This window comes from Phasianus colchicus, unplaced genomic scaffold, assembly GCF_987193195.1.
Source record: "Phasianus colchicus unplaced genomic scaffold, bPhaCol1.hap1.1 HAP1_SCAFFOLD_107, whole genome shotgun sequence".
NCBI classification, from domain to species: Eukaryota; Metazoa; Chordata; class Aves; order Galliformes; family Phasianidae; genus Phasianus; species Phasianus colchicus.
In genome coordinates, this window is record NW_028325277.1 from 1 (window position 1) to 7,301 (window position 7,301).

The following is a 7,301-nucleotide window of genomic DNA, read 5'->3' on the forward strand; positions in this document are numbered from 1 at the left end:
CTCTGGGCAGCTCTACTATTGGGACCTGGCTGCCACGTGGTCCCCAGAAGAGCTGGACCCTTGGGCAGGGCTCTTGCAGCAGCCCCCAGCCATGCCCAGCCAAGCACAGAGAGCAGGAGCTGAGGCTTTGGACAGCTAACAGCCCCGTGCGATGCCTTGGGAAGGGAGTCTGGAAAGCCTTACCTTTGGTAGAGAGTTCCAGCAGCGTTGGGAACGTGTAGACCAGCTCCGAGCTGAGGCTCACAGTCCAGCAGCCTTCCATGTCGCTGGCCGACAGCCCTCAGCTCAGAACTAAGGATGCCCTCCACAAACAAGGCTCCTCAACCAACCAACAATTCTCCGCAAAGTGCCCCTGCTCCTCCACGTGTCAACAAAGGTCACCCAGTGCAGCCTTGCTGCCCCTGAGCCAACTCCTGACCGCAGAAGGACAGAGCCCCTGAGCAGTGCTGCAGCAGCGCCCAGGCCTTGCAGGGAAGTGCTGGCACTGATGCTGCCCTGTGGAAGATCTCCTTGTGATGCAGCGCATCGCACTGTGACATCAGCCCGGGTCACCTGGAGCTCTGTTGGGTCACTGGCATGGAGAGGAGATCTCCTCTTCCAGGAGGAGTTCCAGTTAACTTACTGAATTCTGTTATGAAAGAACGCAAGCCTAACTTTAATGGCTTAGTAAGAGAAGTTGTTTCACGTCTGCTTAATAAACAAAAACCTGTGCGTTCACAGGCACACACACACCTCACGAGGTTGAAATATCATTATTGACAGTCACCGTGGTTTACTCGGCAAATGGCACGAGAACTTGCCACGTGTCATACAGGCTGAAGCTGGTGAGCTGCTGGCGACGCACAACGATGATGACACTGCATCACGGCTGTGCCACGCTGATGTCACATGTGGTCTCCTCTGGTGGTGGCACAGAGTTCACCACCGTGTGTGTCCCCGTCCTCGTGGCAGACAATGATGGGCACCAGAGGGCTCCAGTGTCACTGAGTCCGGCTGTAGGCAGGCCTGGAGGGGTGACAAAGGACAGCAAGAGGCTCAGAGACAGCACGGTGACAACGCGGGGCCACCAGTGCCTACCTCTGTGTGGTGATCACAGCACAGGGAATAATGTCATCCAAGGGATGGTGACACACGAGTGATGGCGACACCGGATGACGGTAACAACAGTGACAGCCAGGGATGGGGACACTGCATCACGGCTGTTCCACATCGAGGTCACGGTGTCACGGTGTTACCTGAAGACAGTGACACTCGATGACACCCAATGGCATCCAGTGAAGGTGATACCCAACGATGGTGACACCACCAACCCCATGTCACACCCCACGTGTCCCCCAACTGCCCCCAGCCCCCCTCCCTGTACCCCTCCTCGTCACCTCTTCAATGAGGATGGCACCGCGCTGCAGTTGTGCCACCATGGCAGGGGGGACAGCTTGGGACAGTCATGGACAGCCAGGGTGACAGCGACACCAGGCTCCAGGAGCTGTAGGACGCTGATGGGGCTCTTGAGGTAGACGGGTTGGTACGGCCCCAGATTCCACGGTTACAGTGACAGTGTGGACTTCGGGACAGGCGGTTGTCCCGGTGCTGGCATCCGGTGCTGGGATCGGGGGGGGGGGGGGGCAGACAGGTGGACCCTGGAGGTCAAAACGGGGGAGGCACAGAGGGGAGGGGTGGGCACCTTCGGCCCACGGAGCCGAGCGCGTTCCACCGCCGCCTCCTCCTCTCCCTCCCTCCCTCCGCCGCTCGGCTTCCCCACGCCGCTCTTCCTTCCCTCCACCCCCTGCCGCTCCTCCCTTTTCTCCCCCCGGCCCCCTCCGGGCCCCGTCCTCCCTCCCCACCGGCTCCGCTCCCTCCCCCGGCTCCCGGGGGTCTAGCCGAGCTGCCCTCCCTGAACCTTCACCGCCCCTACCCGGCACCGCGCCCCTTTCCCCGGGCCGTGCCGGGGATTACGCGCAAATCGCCTCGGCCTTAACCCTGTTTGCGGCCGCTCGGGCTGTCGGGGAGCTCCCGGGGTGTGCGGACGGCCCTTCGCCGTTGCCCCGGACCGGACCGGACCGGACCGGCGACCCCCGGCCCTCATCGAGCGACCTTCGAGCTCGGCGCCCCCTAGACTCGCAGGAGGGGCCCGAGGGGGTGAGAGCATAAAGGGCAGCCCTACTGAGCAGCCCCTTGCCCCCGCTGGGGGATCTGGGCTCAGCAGCTGGTCCCGCGTATAGGGCGAGCACTGCGATGTAGTCCTTCGAGGCATGGGTCGGGACGCGATCCGAGGCTGGGACGTGGGCTGGGACATGGGCCCTGCGTTAAATGCAGAGCAGAGATGGACACCGTGTGCATCCGTTCATGGGGGCACCACGCCTTAAGGAGCAGCACATTTCTCTGCCCTCCACCAAGCCTTTTATTGACACACTGAGTGTTTACTTGGAGGCTTCTCAGTTTACGAGTTACCAGCATACCCTTGAACCAGCATACCAGCCAACGTCTCATGGCTCTTCAAGTGGAGCTCATGTCTCCTACAAACTCAACCCTTTCACTGATTGTTTTTTTCCTCTTGCTGTACAACAGCAGGGTATGTGAAAGAGCAGAATTTCAGAGGAGATAGGAAACAAAGCTCCATCACCACGTGAAGCCACGCTGTTCTTTTCTCCAGCATTGCTGTGTTGCTTTCGTTCCAGCCTGCCCTTTTGAGTTCACAGCTGCCAGGTTTGATCACAGAAAGTAATCACTGGGTTGTCTACTTGGTAAGTGCAAACATCAGGAAAGCAGTTGGAATTCACAAGAATAGAAGAAAGGAAATTGCATTGCTAATATTTAAAGATATAGTCATTTTCTTTGTGGTTTTAGGCTTTCATACAGAGCATTGGGATACTGCAAACTGAGGGTAGTTTGCAAAAAGTAGCAATTTTTGCCTCTCCTGCCCTCCCTCTCAGTAAAAAGGTGAAGTACCTTCTGTATTTTACTAAGCCTACTAAGTTAAAGTGGTGCACCACTAACTCAAGCCCAAAGAAGTGCTGCAGTGGTATAGCTCATCGGGAGACTGAAACTGCTGCAGCTCTTCCAGCAATAGAAAAAAGAACTATTTTTGTTGACCGTGAGTTTATGAGTGGTCTGTTGTTGAATTGCTTTTGTTGTAGGGTTGTAACCTCAGAAGGGAGCAAGCCAGATGACTGACAGCAGGTTACTTTTTTGATGATGGTGAGAAATTGCATGTGGTTGTCCGAGGATGTTTGGTCTCCTTCCCTTTACCCCCAGGTGAAAGATACTGCTAAGGAATACCATCCTACAAAAGCCTGTAGACTAAGAATTGGTGTCAGAGTCATATTAGCTCCCCTACTTACCACGTGATGCACTGGATAATCACACGACTGCTGTTCTGTATCCTCTGACATCATCCAGCCTCTGTAGCCATGGCCATGCTTTGTGGCAGAAGTGGTCTGCTATTAAATATTTGTCATCCTTGCACCCTGCTGAACCACAAAAGCCAAAAACAAGAAACAAGACTCTTATTTAAGCTACTTCTTCAGCTCCAGCCCTATACATATTCTACTACCTTAAAGTTCAAACTGGTTCTTGGTGTCCCTTTTGCCCCATTTTTTATTTCATATGCCTTAAATCTTACAGCTGTGACTAGATAGATAGACAATTTTGTTCACCTCATTTCATCCCCTGGAGTTCAAAACTTAGTTTCCATTAGTGGAAAGCCAGTATAGGCCCCTGAAGACTACAACAACCTACTTAAGCTTAAGGTATGTTTCAAGGTCGTGTTGGATAAGGAGGAAAAAAATCAGCTCCTACTAGCTAATGAAAACTGCAATGTCATTTCAGATCAGGCCTGCCAGTTTGGGCTCCAAGATGCCAAATTTGTTTTTTCACTTCTTTTTGTTCAGGGGATAGATTCAAACCTGCTGACAAGCCTGCCCTTAGTGATTTCCCCTCATGTGAGCTTTGCTCACCCTATCTGAGAGCCCCATTTTACAGAGACCAAGGTCTGTGCACTGCTTGACAGAACTAACTGAAAATCACAGGCCAAGTACTCCTCTAAAAACATGTAATTCTGTCAAAGCAGACATGGAATTTGAGGACAGGTGTCAAAACCACAGGATTATTTATTTATTTCTTTGTTTATTTTTAGGGGCATGCTGCTGTGTTTGCAGAGGGGCAAGAGAACTGAAGGCAAGGGAACTTAAGTTGAGGAGGTGCTGCCCACTAAAATAAACCATGGCACCTGTCCCCTGAAGGAAGGGGGTGGTGGTCTGGGAGGAAACCTTCCAGAGGTCTACGGTTGAACCAGATGATATTCATGGCCTTTTCCTACCTTAACGATTCTGTGAGTCCAGAATTCAGAGAGCAATCTTCACAGCTGGCCTGGGAGCAGGAAGTGAGCATATAGCTGGTCTGCCAAACTGCATCAAAACATCTCCATGAGGGGAGATGGAGTTTGTTTCATTTCATCCTGGTTTTTTGACTTCGTTCCAAGTTGTGTTTTTGTGTGTTGTTTTTATTTTCTTTTCCTTCAAGTTTTTCCACTTAGTCTAGACGTTTGGGTTTGAATTTCTCAGTAGTCCGCTGTATACGCTGCGTTCAAAGATGTCTCATATCCTTCTGTCTCTTCTGTTCCCTGCCCTTAATGACTCAGTGAGAACTGGATCAACAGAGTGAATGCTTCATTATTGACTTTTTTTTTTTTTTTTTTTTTTAAAACATGAAACGCATTGAAAATAGTAACACATGCCTGCCTTCTCTAAGCAAAATATTTTGGCTGTGTTGGACACGCTGAAACATACAGATTTTGAATTCAATGCAAATGTTTTGTTTAGACATTGACAACAAAACCCCCATCTCTTGAAGTACTTCCATTCTTCATGGAAAACAAACAAACAAACAAACAAAACAACAAAAAAGCCTTTCCATTGAAGAACTTGCCATTTTCTTTCCCTAAATTGAGGCAGGAAGACCTTAAAACAATGATTTTTCTTCATATTTTTTTTTCCAGCATTGCCTTCAGCATGTACCATATAAAGAATATATGCTAATGTTCATCAACTGATGCTAGCATCAAATTTCCTTCTTTTCTTGGCACATAATACGCACGCCTACTTTGAGTAAATTCTTCAAGGAAATGTTGCTCATTCTCCTCATAGTAGATATGCCAGTTGGATTCTTTTCTGTTAAGTAATTTTGGATGACATCCAAAGGTAAGGTTTGATCAGCAGGGTAACTGGGTAGTTCCTGCCAGACAGATAGGTGGTAACAACCCACAGGAAATGGATTACAAGCAGAGAAAAAAGCACTTAGTTTTCAACCCTTCAGAGAGAGCCAAAGTAACACAATGGGTTAAGGAACACATTTAAAACTAAAGGTATGTTTTATTATTGGCCAAATCCTGATACCTGTCTTGAAGCCCGCTCCTTTCTCTTTGTGAGGGCATTCAGACAAAATGCTGTAGAAGTTCTGGATTTCTCCCACTTCACAGTGTCTGTTGCTTGGGAATATTTCGTGCAAGGAACCTGAAAAAATGCTTTCGCCCACACTTTCTTCACAGACTTTTTCCACCTTGTGCTTTTTCTTGTCGTTATTATTCCTCTTGTTACTGTAATTGCTGCTTCTGTATGTATCTGTACAAGACAGGATGCTTTTAAACAGTTCCCCACTGTTTTCAGTGTCACAAGGTGGAAGTTATTAATGCAGCTGGCAGGAATGTGTCTGTTGCCTTAGGGAAGGGCTGCAGGAAACAAGAAATTGCAGTGAGAAGAAAGCCCTGCCCTCAGAAAAGAATTTTAGTGAAGGACCAGCAGAGGTATGGAGGGACAATCCACCTGCCACTTCATTGCCTTCTTCTTGTTTTACTTCCCCTTCTCAGTATTTTTTCTCAGATGTTAGCATCTCCTACTTTCTTTGTTGTTCTACTGACTTGATTCGGAGATATCTAGCAGGAGGTTGATGTGTTTCTCATTCAGTATTGTCAGGGCATTAGGAAAAGTATTAACAGCAGGTTGTCTGTTTATGGCCTCAAGTTGTGCCAGGAAGATTCAGATTGGACATTAGGAAAAATTTCTTCTTCAAAGGTGTGGTTAGATGCTGAAATGGGCTGCCCAAAGAGATGGTGGAGTCACCTTCCCAGGACGTGTTCAGAAAACATTTAGATGTCGTACTGAGGGACATGGTTTAGTGGGAAAATATTGGTGGTAGGTGGATGGTTGGACTGGATGATCTTGAAGGTCTTTTCCAACCTTGGTGATTTGATGATTTGATGATGATGAAGAGGACTACAGTGATCAGAATGGGGGAACTGGAAGGGGGAAAAAGGGGAGGGGAGGCGCAACCCCGGGGGTCACACAGAGCGACGGGGGAGGTTGTGGGCGACCAGTGGCGGGGGGAGGGGAGGAGGGCAGTGAAATACACGGGGCGGGGGAGGCGGGGAGACACAGGCAGCTGCCCCCGCCGAGCGGAAGCCCCGAGCGCCACAGAGACCCCGCGGGGCCAACGCAGAGCGGCACGTGGCCCCCAGCCCCCTTAACCCCGGCCCCGCCCCGGTGCCCCCCCCCGAACACCCACCTGTAGAAGCTGAGGCGGCGCTCGGAGCCCCGGGGTGCGCCGCCCCACTTCCGCACTGCCGCCTCCTCCTCGGGTCGCGGGGCTGGTGACGTCACTCAGCGGGGACGGCGCGGCGCACGCGCCGAGGCGCTGTCGCCATGGGGACGCCATCACGCATGCGCTGTTGCCGGGGGGGCGGCTTTACGCGCTGCAATGAGGGAGGGCGCGCCGTCTCCACGGCATCAGATGGAAAACGGCGCTTGGAGACTGCAGCTGCGGGGCAGCAGCTCAGCACAGCGCTGCCGATGACTGGAGCCGAGCGAGAAGCGGACTCCGCTGGGCCGGACTCCGTGCCGGGCTCGAACGCGCCTCGATCCGTGCGATCGCTCCCTCTCTTCCGGGGCTGCCCGGCTCAGCCAGGAGCCGCTCCCGGACACCGGGCGGGTCCCGCCTCTCGCGGTCAGCCGCCGCTTCTCGCAGCCCGGCAGCGCCTCGCCGCAACGACGGAGGACGGCTCGGTTCCCCCTCCGAGGACAGCCGGATTCTGACGGGGGACGGACGGGGCCGGCGGCGGTGCCCCCGCGCCGCCTTCCCCCGACCGCGCGGCGTCCCCGAGGGCGGCGGCGGGGCAGCGGAGCGGCGGAGCGCCGCTTTCCCCGCACGGAGCCCCGCGGCTCCTCCATCCCGCCGGCGCCATCGGCATCACCATGGCGGCGGCCCCGCGTCCGCAGCCGCCATTGGCGGAGAGCCCGCGCTCGGCCCCGCCT

The 7,301-nt window shown here is 52.9% G+C and overlaps 1 long non-coding RNA gene across 8 annotated transcripts; it reads right to left on the reverse strand.

Annotated features, from left to right (window-relative positions):
• Nucleotides 1–147: 147 nt before the first annotated feature.
• On the reverse strand, nucleotides 148–7,182 carry LOC149911463 (uncharacterized). Of its 8 annotated transcripts, none has more exons than XR_016463288.1 (8): nucleotides 6,556–7,182; nucleotides 5,817–6,088; nucleotides 5,391–5,722; nucleotides 4,316–5,229; nucleotides 3,339–3,467; nucleotides 1,377–1,600; nucleotides 733–1,235; nucleotides 148–649 (listed from the first exon to the last, which is right to left on the reverse strand). It is a non-coding gene; the product is annotated as an uncharacterized LOC149911463 (long non-coding RNA). The 8 variants fall into 8 exon arrangements; XR_016463290.1 differs by having other exon boundaries at nucleotides 5,817–5,926; nucleotides 6,556–7,181; XR_016463291.1 differs by lacking the exon at nucleotides 5,817–6,088 and having other exon boundaries at nucleotides 6,556–7,180.
• Nucleotides 7,183–7,301: the final 119 nt, after the last annotated feature.